Source organism: Cupressus sempervirens, chromosome 6 (genome assembly GCF_028749045.1).
Source record: "Cupressus sempervirens isolate cs-2001-9-10 chromosome 6, ASM2874904v1, whole genome shotgun sequence".
Classification (NCBI taxonomy): domain Eukaryota; kingdom Viridiplantae; phylum Streptophyta; class Pinopsida; order Cupressales; family Cupressaceae; genus Cupressus; species Cupressus sempervirens.
In genome coordinates, this window is record NC_143123.1 from 144,791,785 (window position 1) to 144,815,681 (window position 23,897).

General features: G+C 30.5%; 1 pseudogene; it reads right to left on the reverse strand.

Moving 5' to 3' along the window:
• Positions 1 to 12,872: 12,872 nt before the first annotated feature.
• On the reverse strand, positions 12,873 to 23,018 carry LOC149551639 (chaperonin 60 subunit beta 2, chloroplastic-like; annotated as a pseudogene).
• Between the last annotated feature and the right edge of the window lie 879 nt (positions 23,019 to 23,897).

The window sequence follows — 23,897 nt, forward strand, 5'->3', positions numbered from 1 at the left end:
TAATTCACATTAAATTAAATCATTAATTTAATCTTTTTAATTAAACTTAATTAATAGAAAGTACACCAAGGACTCATAAAACATCATACTAAAACCCATCATAGAAAAACACATACTAAATCAAAACAAAAGGGTTATAATCACGAAATTACATCATTTGATGCATTCGGAGGGTACTTAACTCAGATACTTGTCCTAATTATCAATTAGGACAATCGGCTAAAGGGTTTAGGATTTGGACTTAAGAGTTTATCTCCCCTCTCTTACCATTGAGATAATGCGATAGGGTACGCTCATCCTGGCAATTCAGGGAAGTCGATACCCGGTACCTGCAACCTGCATAAAATTCACGCATGTACAAACACAATATTCTAAACTAAACAGACAATGGCAGAAAGTGGTGCATCGTGTAGATCTCGACTAGCAGGTGACTACGACTCCCTTCCTTAACCACATCAGAAACACCATACATAAAGAAAACAAACACGCACACCATACACATGTAGTATGGGGTAAGTATCCATAAGAAAGAACATGTGATAATAAACCATCTAACTAATCATCATCGATAATTGAAAACATTGAATAATCATCATACATGCATGAAATATAGAATACCAAGTAATCTCATCATATAATAAACTGAGTGTAAAACAACATCTGGTAATCTCTAAACTAATAATACTAATCATCAAACATAAAATTGGCCTAAAAGAGTTTGGCAAGGATGACTAAAATGCGACTTAGGGGCAGGCACTACATCCTCCATTAAACACGAAAGTGCGATGATGAGAGGATAAGCCTACAATGATGTAACACGCAAATTTATGTTGTAAACACCATGTGCTAAATTAGGAGTGTGAATAACTGTGTTGCCTACATGACAACTCAGTGAATGATGCAAACTCTAGTGTTGTAGACACCATGTACTGAATTAGAGTTGCGTACTTCTGTGTTGTCAACATGACAACTCATAAAGGTACGCAAACTCCTAAATATCTCACAAAATAAATAACAAAATAATGCAAAATAATAAAATAATGCACTAAGTAAACTTAAGTAAAGTGTAAAAAGTAAATATCTATTTACACCAACAATCTTAACTATTTTAATTTTAAATTCAAAATCTTTTATTATTATTTTTTAAAAATTATATTTTAAATCTGTCAAAGTCTTGATTCATCCCTAAAATTTTCCTTCGTCTACCCCCTTTGTTTGCTACAAGAAGCCAATGCTTTCAAGTTTATACATGTCGATATATATATATGTATGTATGTATGTATGTATGTATGTATGTATATGTGTGTGTGTATATACATATATATATATATATATATATATATATATATATATATATATGTATGTATGTATGTATGTATATACATATATGTATGTATGTATATACATATATATACATATATATGTATGTATATGTATGTATATACATATATATATATGTATATACATACATACATATATATATGTACATACATACATATATATATATATATGTACATACATACATATATATATATATATATATATATATATATATATATATATATATATGTATATACATATATATATATATATATATATGTATGTATGTACATATATACATATATATGTATGTATGTACATATATATACATATATATAGCTTTTTATGTATTTATATACATATATAGGAATGTATGCATATATATTTAAAAGTATGAAGATATTGTATTTGTTTGTATCCTTATTATCTGAATTATCCATCAAGGCTAATTTAGCTAATAAGATTAAGAGTTACATTATCCAATTTTGATTAAGACGACTATTCAATTTTTGATTAATTTACTTATAATTATAGATTAAGATATTGTCACCATTAGCACTTTTATTTTTTAATTGATTTGCCTTTTTATTACCTTCCTGAAAAATATGCAGAATCTGAATATCTTCGAAGAGGTCCAGGAGGTTTAGAACTCCTTTCAATTTAGAATTTAAAACCCAATTTGGTGTCTCCCTTTTCCTAATGACATTTAGGACAATCTACGAATCTCCTTCACTAATAAGTTTAGATATACTTAGATCTCGACCAATTTGGATACCTTCTTGAAGGGCTTATAATTCATCAAGGTTGTTGGTGGTTGACCATATAGATTTAGCCCTTTTAGCGATCCAATTACCAGAATTGTTGTTAATGATGCATCTTATTTCGGCAGTACCAAGATTGCCTCTCGAGGCTCTATCAAAATTTAGTTTGGTTCATCCACTAGGGGGTGGAATCCAACTACATTTGTTCCTTGCTTCTTTATTATTTTTTCACTAGTACATTTGAGCTCATTTTTTGACCATTATTGGTCGAAATTTTGACTCAGCTTGGTCAAAATTTGGACCAACCAATTGGTCAAAAAAAATTGCATCAAAATTTTGACCCAGATACTAGTTGGTCAAAATTTTGACCAATCTATTGGTCAAAAACCTTCCAAAGCCATGGTGCAAGTTCTACCAGGCAATGGTCAAAATTTTGACCAATGATGGTAGAAAACACCCCAGCTTTGGTCAAAATTTTGACCAATGAAGGTAGAAATTTTGACCAATTAAGGTGGAAAACACCCAGGTGTTGGTCGAAACTTTGACCAATGAAGGTAGAAATTTCAACCAATGAAGGTAGAAAACACCCAGGCATTGATCAAAATTTTGACCAATGAAGGTAGAAATTTTGACCAACGCCTGGGTGTAAATTTTTTTCAGGCATTCTATAAAACAATTCACATGTCTTGTATATGATATGACATTTTGCATGCATCCTGCACTCTCTCATCCGACCGATGATCTATTACGGAGAGTGATATGAAATGATGATGTTAAAAAACACACACAATCAAATCCAAAACGAACTTGCATTACAAATGGATTGTGGAAATCTGATATTGTTAATTTTGCATGCATGTCTACCAGGACAATCACAACTTAAACATATAAATATACATATATTTATATGTTTAAGTTGTGATTGTCCTGGTAGACATGCATGCAAAATTAACAATATCAGATTTCCACAATCCATTTGTAATGCAAGTTCGTTTTGGATTTGATTGTGTGTGTTTTTTAGCATCATCGTTTCAGATACTCTCTGTAATCCATCATCGGCTAGATGAGAGAGTGCAAGATGCATGCAAAATGTCAAACCATACACAAGGCATGTGAACTGTTTTATAGAATGCTTGAAAAATATCGACAATAACTAATCAAACTATCTTAAACATAGATAGTAACTAATATGCTTCTTCATTAATATGCCCAATACAATAAGCGAACTTAGAAACTATGCAAAGCAAGTTATAAGATAAAAGGAAATCATTTAGGAGATATAGAATTTGAACAACCATATGTTAAGATTCTACATTTTGTATCACTTGCCTGAGTCTGACAATTGAGAATAAGTTTGTCATCCTCCTTGCAGTATGTTTCGATGGCCCGCACATCCACAAAAGTTCCAGCATCTCAAATTTGAAGAATATGAATTGTTTGGTAGCCAATGGACATGATTGACAATAAATCATCATATAAAAAGACTCCCATGTTGTGACCCAAATGAATAAAGTCATTGCTAAAAGTTCGTACATCCATGACTTCGCCATCTGTCAACCTTTGAACAATGCCAAAGTAGGTTAGTGTGAATTTTCCTAGACTGCAATGAGAAACTTCAATCATGGTTATTGTGACTGAATTAGTCATTTGTCACAAACATATAAATAACTTTTTAGTTCAATTAAAACTTATTACTATTACATTAGATGCTACAATCACATTGAGAAGGGCAAGCCAAATGGCGAGGGACACCAACTGCAACATCTATGTTTACTGGATATTTGAAATACCTGAGAATCATGGTTAGAAAGAGCAATGTAGACTATATCAACATTTAAATGGAGCTTGAGAATCCTTGCTAGCAATGGAAGATGATACGTAGCATCAATATACAAATCATATAAGCACAATGCTTAGTAAGATTGTACAATAAAAAAACTCCTAACCCATTTTATTGGTCAAGACTTGAATATGTAATATAATAGTAGAGCATATAATAAATTCTTAAATATAAATTGGAAAAGTGAACCATGATTCATACATAGTAGTTCACACAAACTCATTTCTCATAAGAATGAATGGAACACTTAGCACTCATTGCATCTAGGTAGTGCTCACAAAGGTGAAGCACCACGACTTCCTCAAAGGCTCACCCATTGCAGGACTACTCCAGCTCAAACAGGCTTAACTATGGAGTTTCCTCCATGGTTTAAACCACTCTACTTGCAATACCATTTGCAAAACCTACAACAAGTGTTGTGCCTTATGAGCCTTTCATTAGAAAACCCCTTGAGCTCATCAATAGATAAGCCTAAGATATTTCCACAGCAAGTCAAATTGTGATATTGCTATTAGGATTCAACTGTACATTTTTTGAGTCAAACTCATTGACCCATGAATATATAATATATGACCCAAGAAAGAGGGTGAAATTTTAAATGTAATGGATTATACATCCTTTCCTCCTACTACCAGCCCTATCTGACACTTGCTCCAGAGTATGAAGTTGGGGAGCTTGCATATAACTTGGAAGAGATTAAGGTTTTAGAAATATGGCTATGCATGTTCAATTATTAAAAGTTCATTTCCTGAAGTTCATTTCATAACACGATTGCACATGCAAGTCTGTTTCTTAGAAATCTTTCTTGTTCCAAACAACAGAGTCAGGGGTTCTAATGCTGAAATGGAACTGAGATTGTTTTTGTTGACATTTGAATAATGAGACCTAGAAGTATTGATTTCAAAATACTATTTGATATTCATGTCATGCATAGATTCCTGAAACTAAAGTAGATGTTAGAGCAGAACTATTTTTATGTTGTTACCATTGGATTATCTTCTTGCAAAACAAATTTTGGGAAGACATATTGGACACTATTTGATTTTCCTATTAATTGTGTCAATTTGTGTTAAGTTTGGGTTAACTTTTGATAAGGGATATTTCAAAGAAAACAAAAACCACTAAGATGGTACATTCTTTATGGACTTGTAAACTAACATACATGGTAAATAACCCTATTGTCAACCAAAATGGCATTGCAGTAGCTATGTTTTTCTGACTACAGTGACCAATTTATCTTGGTGAGCTTCCTAACAATTTGCAAGCAACTAATTGCTTGTCATATTATGATAGATATTGGTATTCATCCAATTTCAATATGGGGTGATCCCACAATAATGGGTTCCACTTTTTGGAAAATTCTGACACTGAAATCAATATTTTTGCAACAAACCTCATGTTCAAGTGACTATATCTCTAAAACTATAAATAATTTCAAGATGACATAAACTAGTCAATTTTAGTACTCTGTTCCTTCTTTGTAACCATATTTTTTAATCTAAAAAAAAAATTATTTATGTCAATTATTTCATCTCCTCTGAAAAGTGGTACATAATAAAATTCAATATTTCTAAAGAGTGACAGTCTGTTTGACACACATAACTTTTTTTCTAGAAATGATAATGAAGTAATTCTTTCGATGTTAGATTTGTAACATCAATATCTAGAGGATGCATTTGGTTTGATTCATTTTGGTTGAATATTGTATAGTTTGTGAAGTGACACCAATTGTAATTCAAACATACATTTGTTTTGACACAGATAATTTGAAGTCAATTTATCATAAACCTTTTTTTTTAATAGAAAGTTATCTCAATAAGTTATTTCCTACATATTTTTCAAAAAAAATTTGACCTAATTTACTAATTTTCCCAAAGTGTCGAAGTCGGTTGATGTTCAATCGGTAATGAACCTATGATGAGTTAAACTCATATTTGAAAGTCTTAATGATTAAAATATGTATTACAATTATAGTCGTTGGAAAGCTTGCTTCAAGCAACACATTTTGACATTTTTTATTTTACAATGGGAGATCATTCTTCTAAAAATATGGGTGTCAAAATAGCAAAAACAAAAAAAAAGGGGCCAAAATTTTCTTAGTTTTGGTCATTCGTAGTGAACATATTTTATATGTTCATTGCAAACATATGTTCGCACCAAACATGCGGGTTAAAATTTTTTAGCTACCAGAAATTTAACAAGATATGTTTGTGCAAACATATATATTTTATTATGTTTGTGTGAACATTAAAAAAAAAAACTCAACGTCAACTTCCGACAAGCAGTTCAAAAGTAGTGACAGTGACAAGCAAAATCATACAACAATTTTTTTTATATGATTATGGTGTGAAATTTATCTTGAGGCAAGGGATAAATTTTATTTTTTTGATTTTATAATGGGAAACAAGAAAGGAAGGCAAAGCAAATATGCAAGAAAGAGATCTGATGAAGAAAAACAAAGAAATCTTTAGAAGACTGTGGCACATTATCATCAAATTAAATAAGGTGAAGGAAATGTTGAAGAAGGCTCAACAGAAGTAGAAGTGCATATGGGAGAGAGGTTAGGAACACTCCCTATGGAATCTCAAATAATGAATGTTGAAGAAGGCTCAAGATCACTCCCTACAGAGGTTCAAATAATAAAAGTTGGAGAAGGGTCAAAATATTTCCCTGTAGAATCTCAAACAATGGATGTTGGAGAAGGCTCAAGATCGCTCCCTGTAGAAATCTTTGTAACAAAAGTTAGAGAAGGGTCGGGATTAGGTGTAGGAATTGGTATGGATGAACTCCTAAATATTGTCCAATTTGTAAAGAATGTTATTTCTCCAAAAAAATTAGATCATTTACTTAAAATGGATGTGGATAAATTGAGAAGACTTGTAGCTAGTGTTAAACCATTAAGTTTGTCTAAGAAAAGGTCAATGAATAAGAAGATAAAAGAAATTATGACTCAATTTGATAACACTGAAACACTTGAACAAGCTCGGTTACTTTCACTTTTGCTTACACAAAAGAAGTTGCAAGAGACATTGAAATTGTTAGGTGTAGACACAACATCAAAGAAGAGAAGATTTTCTAGCATGCAAACTGATCTGATTGAAATTGTTAAACAAGGTTTGAGAAATATAGGAAAATACTCTCAAACTAAAGATAAATTTGTCGCAAGAAAAGTGATGTTGATGTCTGTTGTAAATAAGAATATGACCCAAAATAGACAAATATCTTTAATTTCATCTAAAATGGGTTTTAGTAGGAAAACAATGAGAGAATATGTTAAGAGAAGATTAATTGTGGATGATAGTACTATGGAGGGCAATTGGGCATTCAAGTGTAAAGCACCTCATTCTGATAGGATTGAAGAGTCATTAGAAAATTTAGTCATATCATTTTGGACTGATAACACTCATCCTTTATCAAATAGTAGAGATGTTATCAGGCATAGGATTGCATCTGATCAATATGAAAATCACACAAAACATTGGTTGGACACAGCACAACATGAGTTATATGTGTCATTTTGTAGTGAACATCCTAATGTAAAAGTTGGAAAAATTGAAGCCATACTTTGTGAGGTCAAACAAAGTGTTTGAAACATGTTGTTGTCATCATCATATTGAGTTTGATCTCCACTATTAGATATTTCCAAAGTTTGTAGAAGACACATATGGTTTTCATGTTGCTCCTCCTAGTAGGAGAAGTGAGTTTATATCATCCATTCTATGTGACAAAATAGATGATCCAGCTGGTCAAATAAATTGCATCAAAGGATTATGTGAAACATATGGTGAATTAGTTCTATTTCCTTTGAAAATTGAAAATATTGATGCAACAAAAAAATTGAATTGCAAAAGTTACAAGTATGTCAAGAATGAAACAAAGTTGGGAAAATAGACAAAAAGGTTGGAATATGTTGAAGAGGAGTTACCTGTTCTAACATTTATTAACAAATTTAAGAATTTGATTCAACCTTATATTCATCACGCATTTTTTGCAAAGTGGCAAGCATAATAGTTTCAAACTTTGAGAGATAATTTTCCACTTGGAACGATTGTATCAGTTGTTGATTTTACAGAGAACTATTCCTTTGTTCATCAGAAAGAAATTCAATTAGATTATTAATTTTCTAAGCAGGTCACTATTATGGTACATGTTTGTTATAAACATGCACAGTTAGATTTGGATGGTGTTCAGAGTACAGTTCAAGCACAAATAATAAAAAAGGAATATCATTTCTATATAAGTGATGATAAAGAACATGGCATTCACTATGTCGAACATTGCTTCAATATCTTCTTTTCTTATTTGAAAGAAAGAAACATAAATATTGATAAACATTATGTTTGGTCTGATGGATGTGCCACATAGTTCCAATCATCTAGACCATTTTATGCATTATGTAGATATCATCGTAATGAGAATATAAAATACATATGGAATTTCTTCGAGAGTGGTCATGGAAAAGGTGAACATGATGGTGTTGGAGCTTGCATCAAATGTGCTCTGCGAAAGTATCAAATGAATTATCAAGGAGTTCATGTAAATGATGAACATGATGTTGTTTAATGGTGTAAGACACATTTTGCATTAGATGAGGTCAGGACATCATCAACAACGAGTCGACAAGTACCATATAGAGTCTTTTGGGAGATAACAGGTATGGATGTGTACATCTGTTTAATTTTTATGCAATTAAGCTATAAAATTTTATTGTTAAGTTTTATTTTTCAATTCGTTGAAGTTTAAATTTAATTTGTCCATATTTTCAATTTAATGAACTTTCAGGTGTCAATAGAAAAAACATGCATGGTTGCAAGAGGATAGAAAACACACGTTCCTTACATTTAGTCATGAGTACAGATAATTGCAATTGGACATTGAAGACAAGAGAATATTCATGTTTTTGTGACAGTTGCATTGCTGAAGATTATGAAGAATGCATCAATCAAGCACATGGATATACAGGTGCATGGATTTCAGTACCACTTGGTGTTACTAATGCATTTGATAAAGATGATGAAAATTTTGATGATATTCCATTAATTTCTGATGATTATGATAATATCTCTGAATTGGTAAAAGTGGGTAAGTATCATAAAAATTAATTTGAACAAGTGTTATTTAGTTATCAATTTGAACTGTTTTATATATGTACTGTACACATACACATGTATACTTGTTATGTAGGAGATATCTTTGCAGTGATTGTTGAGCCTGAAAATTATGGTGTCAATTATTATTTATTACAATTTACTGCAAAGAGGACAAAGTTATATGACCCTGAAGAAAGTGATGGAATGTTGTTCCCCATAGGTAACTTTATATATATATATATATATATATATATATATATATATATATATATATATATTTATCAAATTTTAAAATACTTCAATTTGTGGTGCAAGTTATGTTGTGATAGAGGGAACATATTTGAAGCAAGACAAAATAGTCCAACATGGAATACATTTTGTTGATTATCAACCTAACAACAAGGTTTTACAATACAGCCACCTGGTCATTGCTACTGGGCTTTGTCTACATCTAGTCAAAATTAAGCGTGCACATGGCAAGTGGAGACTAGATAATGAAGATCATGAGAAGATATTACATGCTATAAGTGTACATCATGGTTGAATCGACATTTGACATTTATTTTAATAATTTGAATATCAACTTCTTTTCAAACTATTGAATTTCATTTTGAATTAAATGTGTTTTTAATTGTATGATCATAGTCTTAGTTATCATTAGTTCATTAAAAAACTATATAAATTAATAATATTAATTGTACAAAGGATGAATTTAATAATTTAACAACTTGATATTTAAATAGGCTAAGTTAGTTCGAACTTACACAATCATTATCTATAGATATGTATCAAAAATAATTTAATATGTTACAATTCTTAAATATCAATTTTTTTTTAAACTATTGAATTTCATCTTGAATTAAATGTGTTTTTAATTGTACGATCATAAGTTCTTAATTATCATTAGTTTATTAAAAAACTATATAATTTAATAATAAATTAATTGTACCATGGATGAATTTAATAATTTAAATTCATTTATCAACTTTTTTTCAAACTATTGAATTTCATAAGTGAATTAAACATGTTTTTAAAATTGTAAGATTATAAGTTCATAGTTATCAAATGTTAGTTTATTAAAAAACTATATATTTTAATGTTAGAACTTTATTACATCTACGGTCATACTCTTAAAGTTTAAATTAGTTTAAATTAAAATGCTTTTAAATATTATATTTTGTAAAAGTTTTCTAAAATAATGTATTGGCTTACCTAATTAACATATTTTTATTCACATAAAACTAATATTTATCTTTAACGGGTTAGTAATTGATAATTTAAGAAATATGTATCTTTCTAACTTCCTACTAATTGATATAACAAATTTGCATCTTTATTAGGTACTAATTTATATACCAAATTTATGTATCTTTAGTCCTTCTAATTGTTTATTTCATATAATGATTACAATTTTAAAATATAATGAACATTTAAATTTATAATCTAAATCATTTCCAGGTTAATTTAGTAGTTTTAAGCACCTATATTAATTCAATTCAATCACCCTACTTAAATTATTATTCTTTTTTCAAAATTTTCGTAGATCAATTTGGAACTTCTTTGAATATTTAACTATTGAAGTACTTATATTTAGATAAGTTAATTTGATTATTTTATAATGATGACAATAAAATCTAAACTTTAAAAGCTATAATCTTATTGATGAAGAATGTTCTACTATAAGTACTGTAAAAAAAAAAACACACATGTATACATGTAACATGTACACGTCTCAAGATCATGTTCTATAGCTATAATACAAAAAAAATACACATATACACGAACCTCAAGAATAAACATTTACAGATCTAGAATATATCTCTACAACTGAAATGCATACATATGCAAACTGTAAATCTTGAATAAATACATGTACATAGCAAAATATAAAAAGTCATATATACATGTGTGACCATCTAACTATTGAAGTACTCAATAATCAAATAAATAGTGAAACATATGTATACATGTATGTCACCAAGGTACTAAAATGTACACATATGTATGTATAAACTGTCTCCAATATATAAATGCATCAAAAAATATATAAAGATCTACTACTAGAGGGACCCCTCAAGACGCATACAAATAGAACAACACTCTGATTGAGTCTCCTGTACATCCTCTCTTCGAGGTGCATCAACCAAGCCCTGCAAATATATATATACATATACATACATTAGAGTTCTATCTAAACATATGTGTACATTTACATTCGAATTAAATACGAACTTGCATATATATATATATATATATATATCTAGAACTTGAAACATTTAAATAACTTTAAACAAACTATTTAAAAGTCAAGTACTTGAGCACTGCCGGGTGCCTCAATAGAATCATCTCTCTCACGTACATGATGCCCTGAACCAGCACTACATGTAACCATGTGCTCAGCGACTTGTGCCTGCATGATTTATTATAGTTATTTAGATTAAATTAAATATCTAGATATATATCTGAATTGAATTTTTAAATTTCGTATATATTTAAAATTAAAAATAAATTATATATGTACTTGGGTCTTTAGAGGTGGAGGATGATCAGCAGACTCCATCATATCATCTACTGATGCACCTGAGCCTAAAACTCTGACACCTACTAAACCACCCTTAGCACCATGTCCAGTTGCTAGTAAATCTGAGTGAAGTGGACTGTGTAACTAGCTAGGTAATGGTGTAGAATCAGTGCTACCAGGTCATCTGAACAATAGGTCCATGTACGATGAAATACCTAGGGTCAAACTAGTATTAATCTTAGATAGGCCTCACAATTGCTCACCAAAATCATCAAGACCCTTAGCTATGATCTAGACATCGCCAACTCGTATGCCTGAGTCATCTGTAGAGTGTCATGAGCCTGGTGTCGAATGCTATGAGCTATGCACATGTGTATCATCTATCACTAGTGTGGGAGCCAGTGTCTGTGGAACTACGTCAGGGCTTTGATGATGTCTAACAACATCCATCACTGAGTGAACTGGAGTCCCCTGTGTATTGGAAATATAACTAATAATGTGCAACATATCCTCCAAAAAATACAGTGCCAAATCTTGTGTTTGATTTCCTAAAAGACCACAAACATCACTTGGTAGTGGTAGCCCAACAACTTTATATGCATCATCAAAGGTGGGCCTGAAGTGCTACTAGATGCCTCTGAAGATGGTTGACCAGGTGGACAAGGATGTCGACTATGAATAGAACGACCAATAGAATGAGATGTGATACTAGCGACCGTAGATTCAATGTGTCCAATAGTGTCAATTGCTCTCCTCTGGGAAGCAATGACAACTCTATCTGTAATAGGTGCATGTGCTAGAGTCATGGGAGGCAGTCTCTATCCAATAAGTTGTCTAACATCTCAAGGTGGTAGACAATGTGCACTGTGATACTAGTCACAATCTGTGATCTAACCATGCCCCTGTCTGCACTAATCAGGAATATCCAAGTAGTTGACGTTGAGCCCCATGCAAAACTCAACGTACAACTACTGTGCAAAATAAAGAGGTATTTGATTGTTATTAGGATAACGACCATGTGCAGCTAAGAACCAAGGATAGGTCATGCTAGAAATAACATGATCTGTGCATCGTGTCACTCAGTAGCCTCTCACCCTACCCTATGCTCCCTCATATCCTAGAAAGAGCTCTCTTTTGATGACGTCTTTAGGGACCACCCTCTTGACATCATCAAAAGATGCATCTCCTAAAATCTCATCCCTAAGCTCCTTAGATATGGAAGCTAATATGTCAGGTGTAAATGAATGGTGAGCTCTAAATCTAGCTGTCAGATCTTGTAAACTCCTACATATCATGGAACATATGTCTCTATAAAGACCATCATCAGAGGATGATATAGACTATTGTAGTATAGCAACCTCTTGCTCTGAAAATGCAAATAAAGCATTGATATCGATGTGTGGAGGTGGTGCAACAAGACCTCTAGCAGGAGCTACAAGTGCAGCCTGACCAAGAACAAGAGCCGCACCAAGAGCCATAATAGGACCTACGCCACCTAGAGCCGCACCAGAAGCCGCACCAGGAGCCAGAACATGAGCCACATGATGAGCCCTACCTTGAGGTACACCACAAGCCCCACCATGAGCTACAACATGAGCCCCACCGTGAGCACCATGACGAGTTGCACGAGGAGCCTTCTGCATCAGGTATTGCAACAGGAACTACATCAACTTGTGCCACAACAAGTGCTGCAATAGGAGCCACAACAAGAACTGCATCAGGTGCCGCACCAGGAGCCGAAACAAGTTGATTGTGTGAAGCCATATCTAGATGTAGAAATGTATCAAGAGCTAAATTGTCTACTGTACACACAATTTTTTATTTTTAATTAAAAATTATACATGTAATTTAATGTACATCACACATGTGTCTAGATAATCTATAACATGTACATATATGATCTGATAAAATTTAAATATATATGATTGAATGCATATACATGTACACATACATGAGAGCGTTAGAGTTATAACGGATTTTCTATATATTTCATTTAACAATAATTTATTCAAAATAAACTTTCAAACATGAAAATGTGTTAAATTAACTATATATATTTACTTATTATTAATTAAAAATTAGCTAAGTCTATTGTACACTTTAAATACATTATTATATATTATGACACTGCACGTTATCTATAAGGAAAACATAGTTCAAATCTAGCTAATTTAACACATTTTTAATTAATAATAAGTAAATATTATAAGTAAACTTAGATTTTCTATATTTCATTTAACAATAATCAAATATCCAAAATGAACTTTCAATCATACAATAAGAAAGTTCAATAATATATTTACTTATTATTAATTTAAAATGTGTTAAATAAATTAGCTAGATTTTCTATATTTTCCTTAAATAGAAATAACACAATGTCATAATATATAATAATGTATTTTAATGTGTACATTTTTTTCAAATAAGTGAAAATTTAGTATCATTTGATTAAAGATGTTGTAAATTATTATAATTTAGATTTATGAAATAAAAAATGCATTTGCACTCAATTTTTTATCATACTATTTTTTTAACCATGTATCTCCAAATTTTCATATAGATGTTCAAGTTTAGGTTATCTCGAGGAAAAAAAAAGTCAACTTTTGACACCTTTTTTAATCCCTTATTTTCAAGCTTTTATCCAAACTAGTTTTTAAATCATTTACAAGAATCTCAATTGATCTTTTATCACGAGATATGTTGTCCAAGGTCTAATATGATGGCTAAATAATTTTTTTATTAATGTTTCTAGTAAACCTCTGGGCTTTTATGATTTTGGTCCTTATGATTCAAATTGAGCTTTTGTTAGGATTCAAACTAGGGTATGGTTATCATGAATGTTAGGGTTGGGTTAACTTAGGTTATGGTTATAGTTTAGATTATATTATAGTTAGGGTTAAAATAGGGATATATTAGTTTAATTAATATTATGATTTAAGGAAAATTATGGTTAGAGTTAAGTTTAGCAAGTAGGATAAGGTGCAAATTAGAGCGAAAGTCTTTGATTTATAGTTAGGATTGAAGATAACTTTAAAGTTGAGAGTTTGGTTATGGTTCTAGAGTTAATTTATTGTTAGGATTTTATTATACTTTGGGGGGTATTATTAGAGTTCAATTAGGGTAATAAATTATTTATATTAAATTCTTAAAGGATAATGTTGAGGTTTAGGTTTCAAGTTGGGTTACATAGATCATTTAAAAAAAGGGTCATACTTCATGTACATGTACATGTGTTTATGTATGGCATGTATCTCTTGAATGTAATATTATAATTTAGGATTCCTAGGTCAACTTGTTTTAATTTTATGTAAGTTCTAGGCCTCAATTAGGCTTTGAAATAGGGTTTTAGTGTAAGGGTTATAATTAGGCTCAAATTTAGGGTAAGATTTAGGACAAGATATGACAAATTGTTAGGGTTTATACAAGTATAATTTAGCATTATTTAGGGGTTAATAAATTAAGGTCCACATATGGTTAAGAATTTAGGATAAGGGTTTAGCATACATGAAGTTTATGATTTAGTTCAAGCTTATGATTTAGGGTAAATTATCATTTATAATATAAGGGTTTAGAGATTAAATTTTAAGATCTTGAGTTTAGGGTTAGGGTTTGGATAACGGTTAGGGTTAGGGTTTTGATAATGGTTAGGGCTAGGGTTTGGATAATTAAATTTTAGTTAAGGTTTAGGGCTAGAGTTAAGATTATGGTTAGGCTTATGATTTAGGATTGAGACCATGATTAGGGTTAGGATCATGTGGTCGGAGACCTTAGGAGTACAAATTATAGTCTATCAATTAGGGTTAGTAAATTAGGATTTAGCATTTAGGATTTAGGGTTACAATTATGATTCTAGGGTTAGGGTACATTGGGTTTACATTTCTATTAGTATTATTTATAGGTTTAGGATATGGGTTGACATTGGTATTAGCATTATTTTTAGGGTTATGATTTGTACATCAAGGTTTAAATTTATGGATCTAGGATTATGATTAGGGCTTATAATTTAGGATAAGGGTTGGGGCTTATCATCTAGTATAAGGGTTTACCATAATTTACGATTAGGGTTAGAATTATGGTTTAGTACTTAAAATTAGTTTATATAGCTAGCTTTTAGGATTAGAGTTTAGCATTTAAATTTAACATTTTAAGATCTTAGTGTACATACAACTTGATTAGCGTTTGGTATAATTTAGGGTCATGGTCTAACATCTATGGTTTATGATTATAATTAGGGTTCTAGGTTATAGGTTTACATCATTGTTAGAAGTATGGTTAGAGGGTTAGGGTATGGGTTTACATCATGTTGTTAGAAGTATGGTTGTGAGGGTTAGGATTTGTATTGGGGATAAGATTTGGGATTATGGTTTTAACACATAGTTTTAATAACATATACATAAACATGAATATTAAAAACATACATGTGTCTATATTTAACATGAACATATTTACATGTACATTTATGAAATACAATATACATTAATCTACATTCTTATGTATAATTTAGGATCTCCCCTTAAGACATGTCATTAAATATAGTTAACTACACTTAGTTATAAGACAAATTAAGATCAATAGTTAACATATGTACATATAAAAATGTGAATTTATTGAAAACATGTACATGGACCTACTTTTAACCATGAACAAATATACATACATCTATGTTCAAAATAAAAAATACATTTTGATCTACATTCTTACATGTATAATTTAGCATCTGGACCCTTAAGACATGTCATTTAATTAAACCTCTAAGATTAAGACATTAATATGAATTTGGCATATACATATAAACATGAATATTGAAAAGATACATGTCTACATTTAACATTAACATATATACATATATCTATAAAATAAAATATGTATATTTTAATCTGCAAATTCTTATGTATAATTTAGGATCTCCCCTTAAGATGTATGCCATTAAATATAGTTAATTACATAGTTTAGATTAAGGTGCATAAAGATGAATAACATACACATAAACATGAATAAGGCATTAAGATGAATAACATATACAGAAACATGAATAAAACATATACGTAAACATAAAAGATTAAGATGTATTTAAAAATCAATAACACGTACATTAACATTAATAAATTCATATGAATATTGAAAATATTTTTCTAAATTTTATTTTCTACACTATATTTTTTTTAATATTTTTAAATATTTTTCGAAAGTTTTCTTATTTTCAAGACTAATGTTTTTAAAAATATTTTCTAATGTTTAAATCCTAATTTATTTTCTCGTAGTTTTCTAATATAAAATTTTAAATTATTATTTTTTAAATATATTTTCTAATGCTTTTCTAATATTTAAATGTAATATTTTTTCTAATGTTTTTCTAAATTTGTTTTCTAATACATTATATTATTATAAATTTTCTAATGTTTTTAAAATGTTTTTCTAATATTTTTTCTAAATTTTATATTATTATAAATTTTGTAATTTTTTTCTAATGTTTTTCTAAATTTGTTTTCTAAAATTTATATTATTATAAATTTTCTAATGTTTTTCTAATTTTTTTTCTAAATTTATATTATTATAAATTTTTTAATGTTTTTCTAATTTTTTTCTAAATTTTATATTATTATAAATTTTCTAATATTTTTCTAAATTTGTTTTCTAAAATTTATATTATTATAAATTTTATAATGTTTTTCTAATGTTTTTCTAAATTTGTTTTCTAAAATTTATATTATTATAAATTTTCTAATATTTTTCTAATATTTCCTAACTTTGTTTTAAATTAATGTTTTTTATAATATTTTCTAAATTTGTTTTCTAATGTTTTTAATATAATTTTTTTTCAAATGTTTTCTAAATTAATATAATTAAGTTTAATATAAATAAACAATAAAAATATTAAATTAACATTAAAATATGTTTTGAAAACATTAAAAAATGCTTTAAAAACATTAAAAACGTTAAAAACATTAAAATAATAATATATAAACATACTTGAAGAGGAGAATCTGGAGGAAAATGATAGGATGATGCTGACAGAGACCACATGTTCACTCCAACGCTTGACTAAACAGTGAATGCCGTAAAAATGACAACAAAGGGTTAAAACGACATTTTTAAACGCCGAAAATCAAACTTTTGAATGTTTGCAGCGAACATATTAATAACATATGTTCGCTGCCAACATACGTTATTATATAATAATATGTTCGCACCGAACATTGTTTTATTATATGTTCACTGCGAACATGTTGAGTATGTTCATAGCGAACATATGAAAAACTCAAATTTGTTTTTGCAATTTTTTTTGCATTTCTCTTCGTCCCACTAAAGTGGAACCCATTATTGTGGATTCACCCTATGATACAGTATAATCCCTACCTACGTAAAATACACATCATAATTCAGAAAGGGTAGAGGACCTAAGAAAATTGGCATCACATCCAACTTAGGCTTGCATTTTCCTTCTTTCTTTATAACAAGGGCACTATGCAAATACACAATCAATGAACATCCTGATAAACCATGTTTGCAAGGACTTAAATGACACTAATTTGCATTCATTTCACCAATTAGGAAATTGAAAAAATAAAAATAAATTACATCAAATGAATATACCATCTTACCTTAGTTGGATCAATAATTTCTGTAGCCATCAAATCTTCGTAACCACCTGTAGCAGCATTGTATCCATAATTGGGATTATCATTGGAAAGGATCAGCAAAAAGACAAGGATAGGGTTGGCATTTTACTACCATGAATATTAGAAAGAGCTATTTGCATCTAGTATGACATCCAGTGAAATTGAATAAGATTGTACACCTAGGAACAATGTCAATTTACTTAAATTCAACAGGCTTCATAAGGACTAGAAAGAGTTGTCTGCATTTAGGCTGATGTCCAATGAAATTGAACTAGACATACCCAGGTAAAAGAGCTTAAATCAACGAGATTCTATTGAATAGCTGTGAAAGAATTGAGTTTAAATATACTTGATTCTATTCAACAACTTCTTAGGAGTTGTAATAACCTTTTCAACCACAACACTTCCATTTACTCCTACATGCTTTTCAATTAGTTTCACCAAGCAGCTCAAAGCTCATTTAACAATACCTACACCAATTAGCAGACACCAAAGAACTAGCAAATTTTAGAGCCAGATGTTACAAACACATTGCAGAGCTAAGTCTTAGATGACAAAGCATTATCTAATTATCCATTAAGGATTATAAAGCCACTTCAAGGCCAACCATACTTGCTCATGTAGCAAACACAAAATTAAGCTACCTTTTGTTCCTCATTTTCAAGTGTATCTCTAATAGCATCAACCTTTGCAACAAGCCTCAAAAGAACACACCCTCTGCCAACAACAATGCCCTCTTCAACAACTGCCTGTTTATAGAAATTAGTTAGTGAATTGCTCCAATACAATTAATGTAACTTCAATTAATTTGTCTTTCTACGAGGGAGGATCAAAGGATAGTAGACAAAATAATTAGTACTCTTTACAGCATTGGAGAATAGTATACAAAAGACTTTGTCATTCCATACACAAATGGCTTAATAGTTGATTTTTGCTAGCATAAGATTTGGCATGGGAGTTTTACGCATTCATATCAAATGACAAAGTTATTTATAGAGAAGACTGCCATACCTTTGTAGCGTTCAAAGCATCCTCCACTCGTAACTTCTTTTCCTTCAACTCTGTCTCTATTTGTGCTCCTACCTATCAATCATACTTCTTATCATCCATCACCTAACTTGGCTTATGCTTATTTATTATCATAATGATATAGGCACAATAAAGCCTATCTTAATGAATGATATACATTGACAAAATTTATCTATTACTCAGAGAAGTATTTAATAGTGAAACACTATAGAAGACTAGACACATTTCAATAACTTCACCTATATAACTGCAACTCCCCTAGATAGTTTAGCAATCCTTTCATTCAATTTTTCTTTCTCATAATCTTGCTCAGAAACTTGGAAATAAAGAAAATATTTAATTGTCAAATACATTCTACAAGCTAGGTTGACAATAACACAATTCTCTAATGAGTTATTCTTCGCCAATATATTGATATGCTAAAAAAAAGACAGAGTGTTAACCATGATGAGATACTAGGTGCAGACAAAGGAGAAATAACATAAAGAATAAAACTAAAGTGCTCTAATTACAAAGCATAAGACTGATAGTCCATGTTAAGGCCTGAAGAACACACACACACAGATAAAAAGGAATACCTCAATCATGCTCCTAATTTGATTAACTCTTCTCTCAATAGCCTCCTGAGTCATTCCATCAGTAACTATTGTTGTTGAATCTTTTTTCAGCACTATCTTGGTAGCAGTTCCCAGAACCTCATTCCCAACAATGTCAAGGGCTAGTCCCACTTCATCTCTAATGATAGTGCCTACATTAGAATACATGGTTCAGATGTTTATAGTTGTCTATATTATTGAATAACATATTGGGAGAATGAACTTTGAAATGACATAATCCTAAGCTGACAACTTACTTTTTGCACTCAATTTAAACTCATGTTCAAAATATTAAAAATGCTACTTCATTATGGCCTATGACAAACTGACCAACATAATTAACATTGGATAGAAAACTGCCATGATAATTGATTAAGAGTCAAAAATTCAAGGTTCACTTGATAATCATACTACTAAATAATACATCCAGTCAACACAGAAATGTCATCCAAATATTGACTTTTCCTTTCTCCAAATCCAGGAGCTTTTAAAGCAGCAATCTTTAGTGCACCTCAAAGCCTATTGATGAGAAGGGTAGCCAGAGCTTCTTGCTCAATGTCTTCATCAATTATTAAGATAAGATAACCACCACGAATTACATCTTCCAATATGCCAATCATATCTCTTGTGTTTGTTATTTTCTTCTCAACCAACAAGAGTTGCAAGTTGTAAAGAAAAATAAATTCATTTCTACGTAAAGTTGCTTGATTCCTAATACATGTCCAACCACTCTCTTACAATAGCTAAATGATAAGTGCTCATTTTCAAAACAGACTAAAAATGGAAAAAATGATTTTGATCCATATATTAGTTACCTTAAAATTCTCATACTCTGTTGTCATCTTCTCACTGTCTGTTACAAAATATGGGGAAATATATCCATAGTCGAATTGCATTCCCTCTACAATGTATAAATTATTTTTTGCACTTTGTCCTTCTTCAAGGGTTACTATACCCTTCCTACCAACTTTATTACTCAAGGCCTTTGCAATCATATTTCCAACTTCATAATTGTTCCCAACACTTACTACAAAAATACAATTAAGGAAAGATCATTATTGACTAGGCATGCAGCGATAAAAAAAAAAAACCATTAAAAATGGGAAAAGCATTTTACTTTGGCAAGTTTCAAGAATGGAAAAAAATACAACTATATCCAAGAATATATCTCAAACATGAAAATACATATCTCACATACAACCATTGCAACCACTAATAAGCAACAAGATCAAAATTATATCTAAGCTGAATCAAAAGGAATAACTAAGGAATGTTTTCTTCCAGAAATGCATAAGATAAAACATATTGGAGCACTCAAACAACTCGCTCTAATTTTGATGAAATTTGTAAAATAATTCAATAAAAATTACAAGAAAATAAACATAGGTTTTAAATGCTAACCTTGTTCATAATATGAAGAATCTCTTCAAAAATTAACATAGATGTAAATGATCATAGGTAAAGGAAGGCATGTTCTTTTACCTTGATGCCTTTCTTGGACTTTGGCTCCACGTCACTTTCTTTTGAGCTCTCATCCTCCTTAGAGCCACTCCCCTCACCTTTTTTTGTCGGTTGCTGCATTTTAGTGACCTAAAAATTTGAAACACCACAATAATTATCAAGATTATGAAACATACAAGAATATATATAGAGTAAAAAACACAAGCTTTACCTTTCAAATATTTTCCATGTGAGATTATAGACTAGAAATCCAATGATCAGAAATGTGAAATATGTAGTGAGGCAATTACATGTAAGATAAACTACATAGTAATTAACAGAATAACAGAAGTCCAAATACACAGAAGAAAAAGCTTTACCTTTCACATTTAATCCTTATGAACTTATTGTTTGGAGAAGTCAAAGTAGTTATAACTATGTGCGGTTCAAAATAGACAACTAATATTATAAATTTCAAATCAAATTTGAAGGTGATGCGTGTGTCTCATATGATATAAATTTCCATTTTTATGATATTGAGTATGTGAGATGAAATTTTGAGAAATATCAGTTCAGTGTTCAAAAAGATTAAAAATTGCAGACACGCGAATGTAAATTTCTGAGTGAACTTGTTACATAGTGTTGTGTGTAAAATACAAAAGATCAAAATTCTAAAGAGTGTTTGTGAAATACGATGCATATGTGTTGAGTGTAAGATTGAAAAACAAAAGAAGTTTCAAAGGAAAAACACAGCAATGTTATTATGTCATTGGAATGATTGAATTGAAAGAGGGAATGATCATAGGTTTTCACAGCCTTTAGCACAATTAACAACAATATATAGGTCTAGTGACATCAGTGGTATCAGTCATAGTAATTCTTTCTTTGTTATGTTTTATGAAACAATTTGATAATTTTGCAATCAAGTTTATGGATTATACAGTTCTTTAAATCTTCCAATTTCTCTAAAGATATGTTGCATGACTAATTAGCATTATAAAAGATAGTGATTTGATAGTGATGTTATGAAAGGATTGAGTTTGGTTTACAAGGATTAAAATATAAGTTTAAAGTAAGTTACATTTGTTGATGATTCAAAGAAAAATTTAATGATGAGACATAAGACTTATATGAGATGGAAGTTGAGCAGTCATACCATTATATGAGATAGGTGGAATATCACTTGGTTCTCACATTGCACTTAAAAGAGAATATGTGGTATTAGCTTGGATATATGACTCAGGCCATGGGTTGAAACATGATTGCAAACTTGAGGGTGATAAATTTCACATCATGTGATGATTAGTTACTCTCCAAGGACACCACCACTTGTGATATATGCAAATGAAGATGTAGACTAAGAGTGCATCGTGCCTGTTATGGCACTTGGCAATGTAGTTTTTTCATGTGATGCATTGGTCTTGGGTCGATCAATCTCGTTGGGTGTCAATGTTGGGATTTCTCAACAATAAGTAATGGATCTGGTTGGGATTTATTGGAGTGACCTTGGAAGATATAAGGATGAAAATTTTAGATGTTTAGGTGTTATTCACCATTTTACTAGTCACTTTGTGTCCCCATTTCATCTAGAGATTGATTGGGACAAGATTCTCAATAAGGATTGGAGCATTGATCAAATTGGTACACTTGAGATTGTTGTTTGGCAATCCTTGGTGAAGGAAGGCTCATTCCTTTAACTGTGAACTTATTGGTTGGTTGTAGACCAACCACACCACTCTGTGATTTGCCCTAATACTAGAGAGTTGGCAAGTTCTTCTTGGCCAAGGTAGGGAGATTTCATAGTCTCAGACTTGTGTAGGCTTCTTCTAGCCACTTCAGAGGTAATATGGACTGAGACATTACTCAAAATTCATGCTAAGACAATAGGCCACTCCTATGCTTCGAATAGAGTGTTGAAATTGGTGATATTAGAATGTATTTCACAATTTTGAAGAAACTTGGGCATTGGTCAATTTTGGTCACTAGTTTTGCATTCTTCGCTCCCTTCTTAGGCTTCTTCTTCATGACCTTTTGAGTTAGGTTCTTACCAGGTAACCAATCAATTTCAGTTCTATGTGTGAAATAACATCACTACATGTATGAAGAAATTCACACAATCTAATTAGAAAAAGGAGATGTTTGCATTAGACTTACCCTACTAAATGATCTAGGATAGGTTCATTTTCATCTTCCATGTAATATATCTTTGTTAACTGCATTTCACAAAGGAAATATGATAGCTTAGGAAGGTAATGAATATATTAAGAAATTGAAAGATAAAATAGACATTGAAAGTGTTCCAAGGGCACTAAAATATGAGTACTTACCACAAAAATTTTAAAATAAGAATTCTCATTGAAAAAGAACCCCGACTTGAAACCTTTCTCACCCTTGTCACTTTCAAGGAAGGAACATTGTATATCCTCCAAAAACTTCAAGGCACCTTCATCACATTCTGTAATCTATTTATTATTAAAAAAATTAGTCAATTCACTACATTTTGAAGATAGGTAATATTGCTTGGTATAGCCAAACTGAGTATTGGATACAAGGAAAAGGAGCAACATCCTAATTGCATTGTCAAAACATCATTGTTCTTCATGGCAGTCAGCCAAAATTTAGGAACACCCTTTTCTGCCATAATGACAAAAATATCACAATAAGCACTTCCCACCAAATA